Source organism: Ornithorhynchus anatinus, chromosome 5 (assembly GCF_004115215.2).
Source record: "Ornithorhynchus anatinus isolate Pmale09 chromosome 5, mOrnAna1.pri.v4, whole genome shotgun sequence".
Taxonomy (NCBI): Eukaryota; Metazoa; Chordata; class Mammalia; order Monotremata; family Ornithorhynchidae; genus Ornithorhynchus; species Ornithorhynchus anatinus.
The window spans coordinates 42,717,130-42,738,062 of record NC_041732.1 but is presented as its reverse complement, the minus strand read 5'-3'; positions in this window follow the sequence as shown (position 1 = coordinate 42,738,062).

The following is a 20,933-nucleotide window of genomic DNA, read 5'->3' as shown; positions in this document are numbered from 1 at the left end:
TAGCTGTACTACATAACAGTGCCTCTAGGCTGATAATCGTTAGTTGTCTTAAACAGTTTTTCCTTAAAAACTGTTTCATCCTTTGTAATCAGTGATACACTAATGAAAATTCAGGTTGTATGGCAATTATGAAAGTAAATATACTCTTATTATAGCAAATAATTTGTATAGAGAATATGCCTGATGCAGCATTTCAGCAGAAGAATTAAACATTATTGTGAAGGATTAGTGCATTAAAAAAATGGTTCAAAGCTGCAAGGAGAAATTCCACATCAAATGAAGAAAGGTTTATTTAATTGTTTTGGTCAAGTCTATTTAAATGCTTTCTTTGTATTCCATGCGCATATTCTGATTTGTTATTTTAGCTATCAAACAATTACACGTTTAACTACAAGCCAGTTACTGAGGGAACTTCCTGCCAAAGTCCACTGTTACTTGTACTCGTAGTTAAATGGATACTTTTAGGAAAAATCTAAGTTAAGTAAATATTTTACTACCTTCAATTTAGGTTGCTCTAATTAGAAATATAATCTCTTGACTTTCCTGTCCTTCAAAACTCAGGGCACAGATATGCAGCCAAATATTCACCTAGAAAGGAGGTAGGAATGAAAGGGCAAGGAATAGGACTTTGCCTTGCTTAGGAGGTAATGAGAAGGCTTTAGTTCCATTCCCATCCAGACTTTGAATTGTCCAGTTGTCAGTCAGTCAATTTTATTTATTGAGGGTTTATTGTGTACAAAGCACTGTACTAAGTGCTTGTCAAGAATTGTCTAGTGGTGGGAACTCTCAGGCCGACTGACCAAAATGAAACAGGGCCAAGCCATCTTTCAGCTGCCCTGTCAATTATAAACAAAACGTCTATGGATCCACATTTGAATTTGGAGGGGGATTGGTGTCTCCTCCAGTCTTGGCCCAAATACACATTCCAAATGAACCTGATGGACCTGGGAGAAGGAGTGGGCTCAATATTGCAGTCCTGCGACAGACTCAGGAATTTCTAGTACCAACCTTGAGCAAAAGCCCTATATTCTTTGGACACCGATTCAGGGATGGATCTTGAACCTTGGTACTGGTTTGAGCTTTTTAAACCCCTTGGGAGCAGGGCAAGATGAAGGCAGAATAATAATAATAATGGCATTTGTTAAGTGCTTACTGTGTGCCAAGCACTGTTCTAGGTGCTGGGGGATATACAAGTTCATCAGGTTGTCCCATGTGGGGCTCACCGTCTTAATCCCCATTTTACAGATGAGGCAACTGGGGCACAGAGAAGTTAAATGACTTGCCCAAAGTCTTACAGCCGACAAGTGGTGAAGCTGGTATTAGAACCCACGACCTCTGACTCCCAAGCCCCTGTTCTTTCCACTGAGTCATGCTGCTTCTCAGATGCCCTAAGGGTACATATCTACCAACTCTGTTAGGTTGCACTGTCCCAAGCACATAGTAAGATGTTCTGTACACAGTAAGTTCTCAATAAATACAATCAATTAAGGGTTTCTGCCCTGGATCCTAGACTAAGGGGTAGGGCTGGCAACCTCCCCAAGAAGTGATGTGCCTTTAAAGGCATTGCTGCTTTGGTTAGCAGTTTTGTGCCTCTTGGCCCTACACAGCTCCTCTTGGCACATTATGGAGGTGACACTTGATAGAGACCATATTAAAAGGGCAGCTGTGCATGTGCAGTGTCAGAGGGGAAAGGGCAGCCCTGCAGTTGACCTGAAGCCTGACCACTGTGCCCGCTCCCTCTGGAGATTAGATGTGTGTGGTGGCTATTTGAAAATCCTACGCTCTGTTAGGAGGGTAGAGATGGTGGAAGAATATGTGGAACCTCATGCTTAGAGCTCAGCATTGCCCGCCTCCCAGGTAGTAATAACAACAAAGATGAAAATTAAGTCCTTGTTATTTGCCAAGCACTGTATTTAGCTGTGGGGTAGATTCAATACAACCAGATCTGACAAGGTCCCACAAGGGAGCTCACAGTCTAAGTGTGCAACAGAACAGGAATTTTATCCCCATTTTGCAGTTGACTAAACTCCTTGTGAGTAGGGATCAGGTCTATCAACTAAAAAGGAATCATAGCTTTTGTGAAAAAGAAATAGAGCATCTAATAGATTATTTCTCTTATTCTAAGAAGCAAATACCTCCTTTGTTATTATTAGCCATAGTTATATTATTCATAATTTGTTTCTCTCAAAGAATACTATTGCAGTGATGGATTTGTTATAAATCACACAGAATAGAATCTATTGCAGTACAAGTTTCCAACAAATTGGACCAGAAATTAGGTCTACAATATTTTCAATTTGGAATGGGCATTATTCCTCCAAAATTCTTTTGAAGACAGGTGTGCATATTCTCTTTCTCAATAACTTTTCTCAATAATTCCAGCAAGCTGTATTTAAGTGGTCTTTTGGTGCAAGTTCCTCCAAGGTATTCAGTTGGTAGTTGCTAATTCAGATGGCAAACCACTTGCTCTGTAATCAGTTCCTCCAGAGGTTCTCAGACCTGAAGTCTTCCTGACTGGACTGAGGCTCTTCAGCTGTTTACAACAGGGGACTCCATCCATCACTTACAAACAGGGAACCAAAGCATCTCTCTGCTTATTGACTTGAATTCAGATATTCTGACTTAACTGTTGTTTGGAGAGGCATATCCTCCATCAACAAACCATTTCACCTTCTGTGAATATTCTCTTCTATCTATGCATCCATCTCTCCTGCCCAAAAACCTATGTATCTGCTTCCTTACCTGCAGTTACTTATACTGCTGTGGACAGGGACTCCTTGACCTGCCTGCCCTCCCCACCCCCTCCAAACACACACACACTCCAAATTGACAGTATCCAGTTCATACAAGTTGGGGATCCCTGCCAGACACTGTTTACATTAAATTTATAGGTGTGTTTTTCATAATGGAATTATTAAATTAAAAATAATAAAATTCCTCATGGACCTAAGGGTTAAAATGCTTCAGAAAATGTTCCACATTTTTTGTAAGCTAAACATTGGGAATCTATAAATACTGCATCCTGACATTGACTAAATGCACCCATTACTTTTAGTATTACTAATCTTCTGAGTGGTTGGCCACAGTAGGAGAAAATCGCCACTGCCTTTTAATATAATTACAGTACAATTACAAAGTGCATATCATTTTAGTAATGCTAGCCCAGGAGATGAAAAACGCACAATTATTCACTCTATCGAATGAAACTAAACACAATATAACATGCCAAATCAAAGAAGTGTTTTCTATCTCATTAAAATGTTTCAATCCTGTTAACAAGGGTCCTGAAATCTCAAAGAAACCTTTTCTGACCCCACTGGAAGAAAGGTGGTGATTTCCAACTCCCGCGAACTCCTTAAGCCTTCTACTCTCAATCAAGCAATTCCCAGGACTCTCTCTTTGCACTCCATTGTATCATTATTTATTAAGAGTACTATCATCATCATTATATTAAATTTGAAAAAGTGCTAAGTCCTGTAATAAGTGCTGGGATGGATACAAGATAATAAGGTTGGACACAATCCCTGTCCCACATGAAGCTCAGTCTAAGTAGGAGGGACTACGATTTATTCTCCATTTCATAGATGAGGTAACTATGGCACAGAGTCAGGATTGGAACCCAGATCCTCTGATTCCCAGGCCCATGCTCTGTCCATAGGGCCACCCTGCTTCCCCTAATGAAGTTCTTGCACAAATGAGGTTCTTTCTAGATATTTCATTTGTATGATACTTGTATTCATTCAATCATACTTATTGAACACTTAATGTGTACAGAGAACCGTACAAAGTTTTTTCGAAAGCACAATATAATAAGGAACACATCTATTCCCTGCCCACAACAAGCTTACATTTAGTCTATTTGAATACCTTTATTTTATTTGACCCTGGCTATTGTGTCAATTCTTGAAGGGCAAGAATTCTTGATGTCAATTCTTGAATCCAGTCTAACTTGTCTCCTTCAGCACCCAGCACAAGGCCACCTATGAAGGAAGGATATGATATTTAATTTTGGATTATGTTGGTCAAGTGCTTACTCCTTTTATTTCTTTACCATTAAATTTTTTCAGATACCCATCCCTCCCTCATTCCAAACACGACACCTTATTTCAACGTCAGTCATATTTATTGAGCACTGTACTAAGTACCAGTAGAGTAGAACAGAAGCAAGACATGAACCCTGCCAACAGGGAATTTACAGTATAATGGGCACACAGCACATAGCCTCACTGAAGGCACATCTCATCCAAGAGGCCTTCCCTGACTTAAGCCCTCATTTTCTTATCTCCCACTGAGTCACCCTTGCACCTGGATTTTCTTCTTTTATTCACCCCTCCCTCAGCCCCACAGTACTTATATGTATATGTATGTATATATGTATATATATGTGTATATCCTTATTTAATTAATAGTGTCTGCCTCCTCCTCTAGACTGTAAGTTCATTGTGGGCAGGGAAAGTGTCTGCTAACTCTGCTATATTGTTATATTGTACTCTCCTAAGCACTTAATGCAGTGCTCTGCACAGAGTAAGCACTCAGTAAATATGATTGTAGAAAGAGCAGGAGGAAGAACATTAAGTGTAGATACAGATGGAATAGACAAAAATGGAATGGTTGTGCATATGTGCTCTCAGTTCTCCCAGAGCGTATGTTTTCACTTTGGTTTTGGCTGGAATGTGATGGCAGAATTAGGGAATGCTCTTCAGGCAACTCAGCCCATCTGGCATAGTGACAGGATTAATTACAAATTGTATTTAAGTCCTTACCAAGTGCCAAGCACTGTACTAAGTTCTGGGGTAGAATCAAGAAAATCTGATCAATCACAGTCCCTATTCCCAGTGAACAGGTAGGGAGAACAGATGTTTCATTCCCATTCTACAAATGAGGATCCTGAGATCTAGACTTGCTCCCTTTATTCATTCTCCCCACACCAGCCCCACAGCACTTATATAAATATCTATTTATTTATATTAATGTCTCTCTCCCCTTCCAGACTGTAAGCTTGTTGTGGCCAGGGAATATGTCCGTTATATTGCATTCTCCCAAGTGCTTAGTACAGTACTCTGTAAACAGCACTCAATAAGCACAAATGCCTGAGTGTCGAGGGAGGTTAACTGTAAATAAAAGCCGCTCTCTGAATTCAGCTAACACTCACTTAAGTCAACTGATCCTCACTAAATTTACCTGGTGGCAACAAAATAGCATTCCATTTTATAACAAACTGAAGAACTACAAATGTGCAGCACTTTGCTTCTACTTATAGGCTGTGAGTTCCTAATGAGCTGGGCATATGTCTTCCAACTCTGCTATATTGTGCTCTCCCAAGCAGTCAGCATAGTGCTCTGCACAGAGTAAGTGTTCAACCAACACCATTTAGTGAAGCAGCTTGATCTAGTGGAAATCGCGTGGGTCTGGGATCCAGAGAAGTTGGATTCTAACTGTAAGCCCGTCAAAGGGCAGGGAGTGTCTCTATCTGTTGCTGACTTGTACATTCCAAGCCCTTAGTACAGTGCTCTGCACATAGTAAGCACTCAATAAATACTATTTAATGAATGAATGAATGGTTCCACCACTTGACTGCTATATGACCTGGGACAAATTCCTTTACTTCTCTGAGCCTCAGATTCCTCGACTTCAAAATAGGGATTCATTATTTGTTAGCCCCATGTGGGACAGGGACTCTGTCTGACCTGATTAATTTGTATCTACCCCAATGCTTAGAACAGTGTATAATAAATACCATAAAAAGATTGATTGATAGATTTTTATATGGGTGGACATAAGACTGAAGGCCAAATGGATTTTTTGAGCAATTTCATCTAATTCATCTCAAAATCAACTGCCTAGACAGAATCACTGAGGCCCTGGGTGGTAGTCAATTCACTAGCATCATAACAACACAGCTTCTGATGGCCTGTGAGAAAAATGAATGGTAACAGGATATTCTGAAATGGGAGATCTTCTAGACTGTAAACTCAGTGTGGGCAGGGAATATGTCTGTTTATTGTTGTATTGTATTCTCCCAAGTGCTTAGTAATAATAATAATAATAATGATGATGATGGTACTTGTTAAGTGCTGACTATGTGCCAAGCACTATTCTAAGCACAGGGGTAGATACAAGTTAATCAGGTTGGACACAGTCCCTGTCCCACATGGGGTTCACATTCTCAATTCCTAGTTTACAGATGAGGTAACTCAGGTACAGAGAAGTGAAGTGAATTGCCCTAGACCACACAGTAGACAAGTGGCAGAGCTGGGATTAGAACCCATGATCTTCTGACTCCCAGGCCTGTGCTCTATCCCCTGTGCCATGCTGCTTCTCTATTACTTCTCTTAATACAGTGCTCTATACATAGTTAGCACTTAAATAATACAATTGAACTGAATTAATGAATGGGAGAATTCAAGCAGAAAGGGCCAAATGGATCTAAAAAAGAGAAAGTAAGCATTTTCATGTTCTCATTCTATAGGAGTGAAAGCCTTATGAGGAGAAGAGAGTTGTAAACTGATTATTTTGTTTTTACCCCAGCCATTAGGACAGTGCTTGGCACAGTAATCACTTAATAAATACAACAATAATGCAGAATTTTGGTGATAGCAGTAGCCCACAGAGCAGCTCGAAGAAAGGAGTCATGCTCCTTCAACAGAGGAAATTTGTTTGGAATACCAAGAGACCCACTAGAAATTAGACAGACTTTTAATCAAGAGCAGGGCCAGCCCTCTGATCCTCCCATAATTTAGCGTAGTGAGATCAGAGGACTCTGGCTTCACCAGGACTGTTCAACCGAGTCTATGTTGAAGATTGAAAGAATTCTGCATCACCCTCCTTTGCTCCAAATAATCCTCTCTCCCATTTTTGCAGGAGACATGCCAATTTTGGACAGGAGCCAAAATATTACAGAGGAAAAGAGGTTTAAGAGCCAATGAAGAGTAGAATTTTAATTATGTTAAAAGCATCTTGTAAATTTCCCATCAGTCACACTGTAATTTCTCCACATTAATCATTCAAGATGAAACACTTGCAGTTTCGTGTTTTAGGCCTTCAGCCCAAATAAAATGCCTTGTTTCTGAAATTATCTAGGGAGGATGGCCAAAGGGATAGTGCCGGATGAACAGGAAGTGACAGTCGACCAAGGAGCAGAGGTCTGCCTTTGAGCATAGGAGGCAAAGCTGAATCACCTTTATGTGAATGGCCCCTATGAGGCTTTTTTTGTTTGTTTGCCTGTCTTTTTTTATGCCATTTGTTAAACACTTACTATGTGTTAAACACTGTTCTAAGTGCTGGAATAGGTACAAGTTAATTAGGTCAGATATAGTCCCTGTCCCCCATGAGGCTCCCTGTCTAAAAATAGGGCTATCCCCATTTTACAGATGAGGAAATTAAGGCATAAAGAAGTTAAGTGACTCACCCAAGGTCACACATGAAGCAATTGGCAGAATCAGAATTAGAATCCAGGTTCTTCTGAATTCCAGGCCTGTGCTCTCTCTACTAGGCCATACTGAATTGGGCAAGAGGGTACATCTTGGGATGGAGCAAAGAGTAGCCTCCTTCTGAACCCCACCCATGGGTGCTACTAACAACGAGTTACCAAATGTGAGTACCTTACAGAGGAATTCTCTCATTCCGGCTTTAGAATGACTTAAACCAGATTGAGGTCAGGAAATGCAGGGTAGATGATGAGGGTTTCAATCACAGGAATTTTTTTTTAACAAGTCTTCCAAGTATGCATATTGCTAAGTATGGAACAACGTAATTTAAATTATCCTTACCCAACAACAGTCAGTCTGGGTGGGTGTGATCTTTCAATAACAGTAAGACTCTTTCTGAATACTTGAGGACCAGATTCCTATCCTCCTGTTTGAGAGGCTTACACCAACACTGACTTTGCTTCTTGGGAGAGAGGAGTGAACATACTCTCAACATCAGTGAGCAAGGGCAGCTGAGATACTTTCAGATGACATTCTTGTTCCTTATTTTAGTTTGGGCAAATTTTCTGATAATGACTTTCCCTGCATGCCTTTTTTTAAAATTCTACTTATGTCTCTGGAAAAGGAAAAAATCATGATTTATCAGGTTATATTCTTTCCTCTAGGAATTCTTCAATTTGACATTGTTACCAAATTCAAGAACATCTCATCTATAATTTTATTATTCTATTCTGTTGCTGTATTTTATTCATTTTAATGTTTGAGTATTGTTTCTGATGTATTTTTGTGCATATGAAGAGAAACCCAAATGCAATTTTATTGGCTTCATAATTTTGAAACCACATCCTGGAAAGAATCCACTTGCACAAATAATTTGGGAACTTCCACCCCAAACTTATTAGCCCAAATTCAGAATAACAGAAGTAGCGTGGCTTAGTGGAAAAGCCTGGGCTTGGGAGTCAGAGGATGTGGGTTCTAATTCCGCCTCCTCCACTTGTCTGCTGTGTGACTTTGGGCAAATCACTGAACTTCTCTGTGCCTCAGCTACCTCATCTATAAAATGGGGATTAAAAGTGTGCAGCCCATGTGGAACAACCTGATTACCATGTAATAATAATTAATGGTATTTAAGCTCTGACTATGTGTGAAGCACTGTTCTAAGCACTGGGGGGTTACAAGGTGCTTAGAAAATGCTTGGCACATAGTAAGTGATTCATAAATACCTTAATTATTATTAATGTTCCTTCCATCCTTTTCTTAATGACTTTCTGCATAGCCTCTTATCTGATAGGGCACATTTTTTTTTCCATTCAAAGAGACTGTGTCATGTATTGGGGCTCACATACCTTGCAAGGGGGATGGTACAGTCCAAACTTTGACCCCAATGTCTGACCTATGACCCTGCTCCATTGACCCTGAAGAGCTAACACCTGTCTAAGCATGTATATTTTTTACCATCCAACTATGTTGGGGCTACCCAGGTCAATGAGGAGCTAGTCATTTTCTTAAAAACACAAGCAAACTGCATCTCTTGCTTCACTTTTAAGGCATTTACTAGCTACTATATCACAACATCCAGTGCTTCACCAGAGCTAAGTAGACAATATTTTTAGGATATTTATTTTATAATATTGTCCTTGGCCTGTCATAAACCTGATGTATATACAAGTGCTATAGTAGTCGCAATCTCAGAAGAGATCTATTTGCTTTCACTTTGAAAGCATTACTTGAGGTCTGACAGAATTGGGAAGTTTGAAAGAATGGTATTTATTATAAATTATACTCCCAAATCAATTTTTGTTTTCATTTGGTGAGCCCATGTTGCATTTAGTGCACTGGAAATCTAGGCTCTTGAAACTATTAATAAGATTCATGTAGACTTTGTATACTTCCAAAGCCAAATTTAAATAGAGGTGTGTCCCCCAGTATGGTTGACAGGGGGCCCCAGAAGGCTTCAGAATTACTTTTAGATAAAGGAGTTCTAATACATCCAGAAAATTCCAACTTCAAGAACTGAGGGTCAGAAAGAAAGAGTAGGGTAAGAGGCAAAGCCATCTTGTGGCAATGACACAGTTCCTGTGACTTGAGGACACTTTAGTTTCTTTGGGAATACTGTACTATTAGGAAAATCTAAGGTGTTCAAATGATTCTCAAAACTTCAGCACTGAAGATGAAAAAGAAACCCTTGAGCAAGGCTTGAGTGGTTCTAACTGAGAGCATGATTTATCCTACACTTGAGTATAAACCAAGATGAAATTAGAGAGTGAAGTTCTCAGAAGACCTATCCCTGTTTTCTCTTAGGGTCAATTTGGAAAAGGGCTTGCAGGAGGAAGAATGGGAAGACTTAAAAAGAAGGGGACTTAGACCTGTGCAGTAAGATTGCTAGAACAACAGGTTAGATCTCCACAGTCCATGCAAAGCGGGGAACTAAGAATTACTCAATGGGCTTGTTTTTGGTTCTTAATATATTTGTTAAGGGTTTAGAATGTGTCAATCACTGTGCTAACTGCTGGGGGTAGACACAACTTAGACCAGACACAGTCACTCTCCCACTTGGGGCTCACAGTCTAAGTAAGAGGAACGACAGGTATTCAGTCCCCATTTTGCAGTTGAGGAAACAGACACAGAAAAGCTGTGACTTGTCCAAGATTTCAGAGCAAGTAAGTTGTAGGGCCAGGATTATAACCCAGATCCCCTGGTGCCCAGTCTTTACCCACTAGGCCATGCTGCTTCCCAACCTGGATTTGTTCCATGTACATGGCTAAACCATCCCTCTTTAGGCTGCCAACATAGAGTAAAATTTACCAGATCACTTCTTAATCCTTTTCATTTGTTAGGTTGACTTAGCCCAAAAGCATCCCCTAACTCTTTTGCATTATTCTCTTTCAAACGTTTAGTACAATATTTGGCACACAGAAGGCATTCAATGCTATTAATTGACTCTGGACAACAACGTTCAAAATTCAGCTTTGCTGACATCTGTGTATTTTTCTAAGAATACAAGAAATGTCATTCTGGATCAAAACATTAATCCTCCCAATTCTATTCTGTCTCCAACAGTAGTTAATGAAAAATATGCTGGAGCATGCTGATACTTGCCCTCTTCAGAACCCATCCTCATGTTTGTGAATGTCCACAAAGGCAACTGTTACCCTTAAACCTTTCCTCTAATAACCTATAATGGAATCCTCTTCCATTAATTTATCTAAACCTCTCCTGACCCTACTGATATAATTCAATCTGCGCAGCTTCCTGTGGTAATTATTGTTGTTATTTATTACATTTGTTAAGTGTTTACTGAACTGTTGGAGTTCAGGGTAATGGTAGTAGTAAAACACAATAATTTGCATCTGGTTCCTGCTCGCAGTCTAAAGGGAGGCAGGGAATTGGTGATGAATACTCTAGGAATCCATAAGTGGTATTGATTGAATGTTTACTGTGTGCAGAGTACTGTACTAAGTGCTTGGGAAAGTCCAATATAAAGATGCATTCCATGTCCATGTTGAGCTTAAAGACTAATGGAGAAAAGTTGCTCTGGTAAACAACACTAGTAATTTGATTTTTTTTTTAAGTACTACAACAAAAAAAGAGTCTTTCTGTTTGAGAAGCAACATTCAGGCTTTTCCTGACTCTGGTAAGGCTGACTCTTTAGATCCTCTAGACTGTAAGCACACTGTAGGCAGGAAATGTGTCTGTTAAATTGTGGTACTCTTCCAAGTGCTCAGAACAGTGCTCTGCACACCTTAAGTGTTCAATCAATACAGTTGATTGATCAGCAATCCCAACCAACCCAAGGTTCTAAATATAAAGAAGATATTCCATTATCTGTGTCCACGGGCCCATTCTTGACCCTTATACGATGGTGGTTGAGGAGAAGATGACATTGCTTCCAACCCAGAGCTCAGATGGAAGAGAACCAATCTGGGGCTGTGTGGCTGTAGCTTCTCCTTAATTAAATCTTTTGCTGACCATCTGCTCTTTAAAATCATTTTCTTTTTTCTTGGCTTTGAACAACAATTCTCTGTTCAACCAGCCAAAACAACCACCCCCCACTGTAAGATTTTGTAGAATTCCAACCATGTAGCCCATTAATTTTTACTCAATGATAGCAGCAAATCTGGTTTTTGGATCACCAATAGTTCTTCCTGGTGAGAATTTCAGTGGAGCGCTATTATTGTATTCACACACTGAATGCTTATCTGCACATTCTGTTAAATCACAGTCATCAAAGTGCCCCACTGTACTGGCTTTGTGCACTAGCTGACCTCTGAAAGTTGGCAAAAGTTCTAGTCCATGAATATATCAGCCTTTGTCTCTTTCTCCCTTACTTCCGCTTTTCCCTTTTAGAGCCTGAATAGGCTCCACAGTTGAAAAGAAAGTTAAATTCACAGACTGATGTGCAGGATATTTGGTGAACCTCTACATTTCTCATTGTCCATCTATTTCTATAACCCACTGAATAATAATAGCAATAATAATAACAGTGGTATTTGTTAACTTCTTACTATGTGCCAAGCACCGTTCTGTAGAGCTGGGATAGATACAAAGTTATCAAGTTGGAAACAGTCCCTGTCCCTCATGGGACTCACAATTTAGGTAGGAGTAGGATTCAATCCTCATTTTATAGATAAGGAAACTAAGCCTCAGAGAAGTTAAGTGACTTACCCAAGGTCACAGAGCAGATGTGAGAGCCAGGATTAGAACCCAGGACCTCTAACACCCAGGCCAGTGTGCTCTTTCCACTAGGCTATGCTGCTTCTCTATGAATCACCACAGAATGTCTCAAACCTGGAGAATTATATCCTTCCAGCTACCTAAAGTGAATTATGGCATTCTGCCATTTTCCCCTTCTTTGGTAGTTGAACATTTACTGAAATAGTCATAAAGAAAATGAATGACCACATCCTCACTCTAATAACGGGCTCCCGTCTTGTTCCATTCTTTGAAAATCTGTCATTTTCTTTCTCATTTGCCAACAATGTCACCTGGTCCACGAATGACAAATCATTAACAAGTACTGTGCTCGACAAATGTCAGCTTCTTAAAAAGAGGTGAACTCTTGGACTTGTTTATAAAGTTTAGGCCTTCACTGCCCATTGACTACTGTTAGGACAAGCCAAAGAGCAAAAGGTTTCCCAACTCTACTTCAATTGAATCCTTCCCCTTAAGGCATTTTAGATAGCTCAGTGCCTGCAAGGGGAACACATCAAGATGTCACAAGCTGTGCTGCTTCAGTGTGGAACAAGGCATGAAGAAATGCCTTCTGCTCCTGTACATCCAAAAATCTCACCTACAACTGCTATCCAGGATCCTAACCCATTTTCTCAGAGGCTAAATTGAGACTCTGCAGGTGGAAACATCTGATTCAATACTTGAAAGTTAGCACAACCAAAGTCTCAGCCAGGGAACATGAAGAAAGGCAATGTGAGAGGCATCAGGGTAGTTTATAGAGAGCATTGTGCATACAACTACCCCAGCTGAGTAAAATGACGGATTTTACTCTCTGAGAGACACCTGTGAGGAGCAAGAGAAAGGGGATTGGGTTCAATGTTTTTTTTGTGCACCCACATGACTGAATAAATTTGACTGAACCCATTAGATTGTAAACTCCCAGGGGGCAGGGACCTTACCTCTGTTGTACTCTCTCAAGAACTCAGTTCAGTGCTCTGTTATGATGTAGTTTCCCTCTCTCGACTGTGAGCTCATTATCAACAGGAAACATGTCTCCCAAATCTGTGGTACTGTGTTCTCCCAAGCACATAGTAGAGTGTTCTGCACACAGTAAGTGCTCAATAAAGACTACTGATTGATCAGGAACTATGGATGAGCCTCAGTCCTGAAACTTCAGGATTCAGAACATGCGCAGAGGAATTGATTGTAGTGTTAGTAGTTGTACTTCATCACTCTCACTCTCTTGTTCCTGCTAGGGCAAAAGTGCAGCAAGCAAGAATAAGGGGCAGGGGGTTAAAAGGGCAGCGTACCACAAAGTCCATAAGCAATCTTTGGCTATGTTGTCCATCTGCAGGCAGAAGCAGAGTGGTCTGGTGGAAAGCACATGGGCCTGGGGGGAAGAAGGCTTGGATTCTAATTCTTGCTCTATTTATCACTTCCCTGCTGTGTGACCATGGACAAATTGCTCAGTTTCTTTATCTGTAAAATGGGTGTTGAATGCTTGTTTTCCCTCCCCTTTACACTCTGAGCCCCATTTTGGAGTGATGCCATTTTCTACCTGAGTATCTTGTGTCTATCCTAGCGCTGGCACAAAGTTAAGCACTTAAAATACCATTAATGTTATGAATAATAATAATAAAAATTTTAGACCATCTCCTGATTCCCAGAGCAGTGCTTTTCCCGTGGATCAAGAGCTAGGCTCAATAAATACTGCTGACTAAATAAATATATTCTGCCACTAAATATAGATCTTGCCCAAAGGAAAGTATAATGCTATCTTCACCTCAGAGTTCACAAATATTGTTGTTTTTGTTAGAAGGATCCCAGCAAAGATAGTTTGAAAAGTGGCTTTTTTAACAGGACTCCACTGTGGTGTCAGGTGGGAGAGATTCTTCTGTTAGTATTGGAAAAGAGAAAATGTATCAGGCTTCAGGCAACAGCCACACACTGACCTCTGTATACATCCTTATGCAGCATTTCCCAACTTGGACTGTTTCGTGGCCCAGATTTTAACACAATCCCAATGATTGCTTTAGAGTGCTGATTTATCTGTCTATTTCCCCCCACCTCTAATGTTAAAAAAAATCGATTGATGGCAGCTCCTGTTTCTGCCCTTCCTTTGTCTTGCCAGAGGAGAGCCCCTGCTGTTCTAATCAGGGCACGAGTGTCTTGTGTTTTCCTTTCTGTCAAAGGACTGAAACACTATTTTTGATTGCAGGGAAACTTATTTTGCTCCTACTGGAATTTTATTTAAAAAATAATGGCCATGGGTTGAAGTTTTATTTATTTATGGTATTTGTTAAGCACTATGTACCAGGCACTGGGGAAGATAGAAGATAAGTTGGACACGACGCTTGTCCCACATAGAGCTCACAGTCTTAATCCCCATTTTACAAATAATAATAATTATGGTATTTGTTAAATGTTTACTATGTGCCAGGCACCATATTAATTGCTGGGGTGGTTACAAGCAAATCAGGTTGGTTCAGTCCCTGTCCTGCATAGGGCTCACTGTCTTAATCCCATTTTACAGATGAGGCAATTAAGGTCTAGAAAAGTGAAGTGACTTGCCCAAAGCCACACAGAAGACATAACTGAGACACAGAGAAGTGAAGTGACTTGCCCACACAGGTCACATAGACAATCAATCAATCAATGATGTTTATTGAGTGCTCACTATATGCAGACACTATACTAAGTGTTTGAGAGAATACAGCACAACAGAATTAGCAGACACATTCCCTGCCTATAACGAGTTTATATTCTAGAGGGGGCAAGCATCAGAGCTGGGATTAGAACCCTGGTCCTTTGACTCTGAGGTCCATGCTTTTTCTACTAGACAACACTGCTTTTTTGTGCTTTCTCGCTCTCTCTCTCATTTGCTTTCTCTCTCTCTCTCTCTCTCTATATATATATATATATGTGTGTGTATATGTGTGTATATATATGTATATATATATATATATATATATAGGATATATAATAAAACATGCATACCCATCTATTGTCTTAGTTATATCACTGGAGTCCCAAAACCATGGAGTCAGTATTTAGTAGTAGTATTTGACTAGCTACTGACTGCAGTGCAATACAGAACAAGCAAGTGGAATTTCTTGCTCACTGGGAGCTTGAAGTCCAATGTGAGGAAAACAGACCTGAAGATGTAGAGAATCAGTATGGCCTAGTTAAAAGCATACTGGATTGGGAATCAGGAGAACCTGTGTTCTCATTCCTGCTCTACTACTTGTTTGCTGTTTAATCCTGGGCAAGTAACTTCACTTTAGTATGCCTCAGTTTCCTCTTCTGCAAAAAAGGGATTAAATACCTGTTCTCTCTCCCCCTTAGACTGTGAGCACCCTGTGCAACAGGGACTGTGTCTGACCTGATTATCTTTTATGATTACCAGTGGTTAGGATAATGTTTAACACCTAATAAGCACTTAACATATACCACAGTTTGTTAAATTTTTATGGCATTTGTTAAGTGGTTACTATATGCCAGGCACTATACTATTCATTCATTCATTCAATAGTATTTATTGAGCGCTTACTATGTGCAGAGCACTGTACTAAGCGCTTGGGATGAACAAGTCGGCAACAGATAGAGACAGTCCCTGCCGTTTGACGGGCTTACAGTCTAATCAGGGGAGACGGACAGACAAGAACAATGGCAATAAACAGCGTCAAGGGGAAGAACATCTCGTAAAAACAATGACAACTAAATAGAATCAAGGCGATGTACAATTCATTAACAAAATAAATAGGGTAACGAAAATATATACAGTTGAGCGGATGAGTACAGTGCTGTGGGGATGGGAAGGGAGAGGTGGAGGAGCAGAGGGAAAAGGGGAAAATGAGGCTTAAGCTGCGGAGAGGTAAAGGGGGGATGGCAGAGGGAGTAGAGGGGGAAGGGGAGCTCAGTCTGGGAACGCCTCTTGGAGGAGGTGATTTTTAAGTAAGGTTTTGAAGAGGGAAAGAGAATCAGTTTGGCGGAGGTGAGGAGGGAGGGCGTTCCAGGACCGCGGGAGGACGTGACCCAGGGGTCGACGGCGGGATAGGCGAGACCGAGGGACGGTGAGGAGGTGGGCGGCAGAGGAGCGGAGCGTGCGGGGTGGGCGGTAGAAAGAGAGAAGGGAGGAGAGGTAGGAAGGGGCAAGGTGATGGAGAGCCTTGAAGCCTAGAGTGAGGAGTTTTTGTTTGGAGCGGAGGTCGATAGGCAACCACTGGAGTTGTTTAAGAAGGGGAGTGACATGCCCAGATCGTTTCTGCAGGAAGATGAGCCGGGCAGCGGAGTGAAGAATAGACTGGAGCGGGGCGAGAGAGGAGGAAGGGAGGTCAGAGAGAAGGCTGACACAGTAGTCTAGCCAGGATATAACGAGAGCCCGTAATAGTAAGGTAGCCGTTTGGGTGGAGAGGAAAGGGCGGATCTTGGCGATATTGTAGAGTATTGGTGTATTGTAGATACTAAACACCGGGGTAGGTAGAAGTTAATCAGTTTTTATGCAGTCTCTGTCCCACATGGGGTTCACAGTCTTAATCCCCATTTTACAGATGAGGTAATGGAGGCACACAAGTGAAGTGACTGGACCAAGGTCACAAAGCAGACAAGTGGGGGGGCTCAGATTAGAACCCAGGTCCTTCTGACTCCCAGGCCCATGCTAAACCAGGCTGCTTCCCATTCTTCTTATCATTATTGTTATCATTTACAAGTGAAGGAAGCGACTGAATGTACGGTTGAAGAGAATATATACAAAAGTGATTAGGATGGGTATAAGTAAGAGCAAAAGTGCTACTAAATTTACTGGTCTAGTATAAACGAATATTGGGTCAGGAACCAAACCTAAGTTGAACAGTATTATTTCCAGATAGCATTTAAAAAAATGCAATGAACTTTTCAGATAATCAGTGCTATTTGAATACAGTATATTCTGATTTTAGGATTGTTCTCATAGTTTATATTATGCACTGGAACTAGTTCAAGCTATCACTAAGGGCATGCAAGGCAGAGTATCCAGTGACCTATGAGAAAGCAGCTCCTTAGAAGTATCTTAAGAAAGGAGTGTTTTTTTTGGGTTTTTGTTTTTTTTAGCTAACCTACCATTTAGGGCAAATAATGTAGTTAGTAGTATGGATCCTACAGTGGCCCTTTTCAGTCATGCATTCACTCAGAATTGAATTTTCCTGTTTCCTGTCAGTGGTGGCATCTTCAAAGGTGGACAAGTGAGTGTGTGTGTGTGTGTGTGAGAGAGAGAGAGAGAGAGTATTTCTTAGAGTCTCCTAGTACTACCACTCAAGGTGACACTACAGTTCTCAGAAATCTAGCCTCTAGAAGCTCTGTCCAAATTCCCAACATGCAAAAAAAATCCATGTCTGCTAAATGGAGGTAATCTAACCCTGTTTGGGAGTGAATAATGGAGGTGCTTTGGGCATGGTGCATTTATTATACCTCCCCATGAAGACTAGGGAGGCATGGCACAATAATAACAATATGGTATTTGTTCAGCACTTATGTGTCAAGTACTGTTCTTAACACTGGGGTGGATACGCATTAATCAAGTTGTACATAGTACCTCTCCCACATGGGGCTCACGGTCTTAATCCCCATTTTAGAGATAAGTTAACTGAAGCATGGAGAAGTGAAGTGACTTGTCCAAGGTCACACAGCAGACGGGGTGGAGATGAGATTAGAACCCAGGTCCTTCTCACTCCCTGGCCCATGATCTATCCACTTAGCCAAGCTGCTTCCCCTGCCTAGTGGAAGGATCACCGAACTGGGAGGCAGAGGATCTAGGTCTAATTCTAGCTCTGCCATATCCCTTCTGTGTGACCTTAGAAAAGACCCCTAACTTCTCTGTGCCTTAATTTCCTCATCTGTAAAATGGAGATTAAAGACTTGTTTTCCCTCCTATTTAGACTGTGAGCTCTTTGTGGGCAGGGGCTGTGACCAAACTGATTACCTTGTATCTACTCCAGAACTTAGTACAGTGCGAGGTGAAATTCAACTTTGTGTGCCTTCATTCAGTTGTATTTATTGCATGCTTACTATGTGCAGATCACTGTACTAAGCACTTGGGAGAGTACAATATGAAAATAAGCAGAAACATTAACTGCCCACAACAAACTTACAGTCTAGAGCTGGGGAAGTAAACATCAATACAAATAAATTACAGACATGTACAAAAGTGCTGTGGGGCTGGAAAGGAGGGGACAACAAAGAGAGGAATCAGGGTGACACAGAAGAGTGCGAGAAGAGGAAGGTGGGGCTTAGTCTGGGAAGACTTCTTGGAAGAGATGTGCCTTCAGTAGGCTTTGAAGGGGAGAGTGGTCTTCTGTGAGATTAGAGTGGGAAGGGCATTCCAGGCCAGAGGTAGGATGTGGGCGAGGGTCTGCAATAAGATAGGTGAGAATGAGTCACAGTGAGAAGGTTAGCACTAGAGGAGTGAAGAGTTGCAGGCTGGGTTGCAGAAGGCTAGTTAGGTGAGGTAAAAGGGGGCAAGGTGGGGGTGTCTTTTATGCAATCCAGGTGTTGTCTTTTCATTATTTTCATTCTATGTCATAGTTTAGTAATACTATTGTCAGGATGATCCAAATTGCCTAAAGGAACTATTTATCAATCAATTGTAATTATTGAGTGCTTACTGAGTGCAGAACACTGTACTAAGCACTTGGGAGAGTGCGGTATAACAGTTGGTAGTCATGTTTCCTAACTAGAACAAGCTTACAGTCAAGTGGGGGAGACAGATATTAAACTAAATTTAGGGACTGAGGATATAGAGAAGACCTTTTGGAGGTGATGTGCCTTCAGTAAGGCTTTGAAGGTGGGGAGAGTGATCACCTAACAGATATGAAGTGGGAGGATGTTCTGGGCAAGAGGCAGCATATGGGAGAGAGGTAAATTGTGAGACAGGTTAGATTGAGACACAGTCTCAATCTAGCCTGGAACTAGAGGAGCCAAGTGTGGGGGCTGGGCTGTAGTAGGAAAGCAGTGAGGTAAGATAGGAAGGGGGCGGGTAATTGAGTGCTACTTACTGAATTCTATTTATATTAGAATTAGAAAAAAACCCCTCCATGTTCCAGAAGAATTAATAACTTCAATGAACAAATTTGTGCACCTGTTAGCTTCCATTCTCAGACAATAATATCATCTATCACCTGGATACAGGTCATTTCCAGCTGAGGAATGGCTAGCTCCAGGTTGGGGCCCTCAGCCCTTTCCCAGCCAGTCATTTATCCTGTCGGGAACTTGCTAATTACTCCAATAAATGGTTTTCATGGGTCATTAAATGCCACAGAAAATCTGACACCTTTGATAACAGCAAAGCTGCTTCTTTCAACTCTACTCCAATAACTTTATTCATTATTCCTGGTGAGTCCTAAGTGAAAATTAAAAGATGGCATCATTACCTTAAACAAAACAAGGATGTTTTGTTTCAAGAAGCTTTGAAAATGCCATGCTTGCTTGCACCTTCCCATGTCATTTTGAGGGCAGGTAGAACTACAAGGTGATTGCTTGTTAGAAGAATAATGTATGTGGTAAGAGAGACAAAGGGTGATATGTGAAAGATTTCAGTTTGCTGTTAGGATGATGAGCTGAATCTAAATATTGTTACTTGGTTGAAAATCAAAGTCATGGAACTACATTAGATTTAAGAAAATCTCTACTTTAAGATGTCTTTCACCTGGGAATCTGAAAGTAACAGCAGTAACCAAAAAAAGGGGTATCTGCCTTTTTTTTTTGAGACGCAAGTTCAGACAAAAAATAAGAACCTCTAAAGAATAACCCTAAATGGGTTTCTCCCATCTTCAGTAAATGAATAGTAATAAATATAATTTTGTCCACTTAGTAGAGAGCATAATTTCAGGTCTATGAGACTGATTTGGGAAGGAATACATTTGCAGATCTTCACTGTGCAACCCCATTAACCTCAACCTTCACACCCTATAAATAAGGAAGAATGAGTTCAGTGGTTTTCCTCATTTAAGAGAGAAACGTAGTACAAGTGTTCATAAGACCCTTTATTGTGTTTTTAGATAAATAGTCCACAAATGGATCCTGGGTAGAGTGGGGACTTGAAAGAGGGAGCCCATGGAAAAGCCTATTTGAGAAAATGGCCACACCCCTGTGGGAAGCTGAATTGAAAAAAGGCACTTGATGATAGTGATAATAATAATAATTGTGGTATTTAAGTGCTTACTATGTTCCAAGCACTGTTCTAGGCACTGCAGTAGAGACAGGGTGATCAGGTTGTCTCACGTGGGGCTCCCAGTCTTAATCCCCATTTTCCAGATGAGGTAACTGAGACCCAGAGAAGTTTAAGTGACCTACCCAAAGTCACACAGCTGAGAAGTGGCAGAGGTGGGATCAGAACCTACAACTTCTGACTCCCAAGCCCACACTCTTGCCACTAAGCCATGCTGCACTTGTTGCCTAGAAACTTTTTCTCAAAAGAAGCATGATTCTCTACTGCAAAAAGCTCTATCTACATCCACATTCCTACCCAACCATAGAGGAGATTGGTCTAACTGTTGGGTTCAATGCTATTACAGGGCCTACAAATACAGTTGTCCCTCTGTGCTGGAACTCCTTCTTTTTCATATACAATGGACCACCACTCTTCTCACCTTCAGAATCTTACTAAAATCACATCTCCAAGAGCCCTTCACTGACTAATTCCTCATTTTCCCTACTTACTCTCTCTTCTGTGTCACCTATGTAGTTGGATTTGTTGGATTTTTAAACATTTGGTAGTCACTCCACCTTCTTATTCCCTCAGCTCTTATACATATTTGTAGTTTATATAAATGTCTGTTCCCACATCTAGGCTGTAAGCTCCTC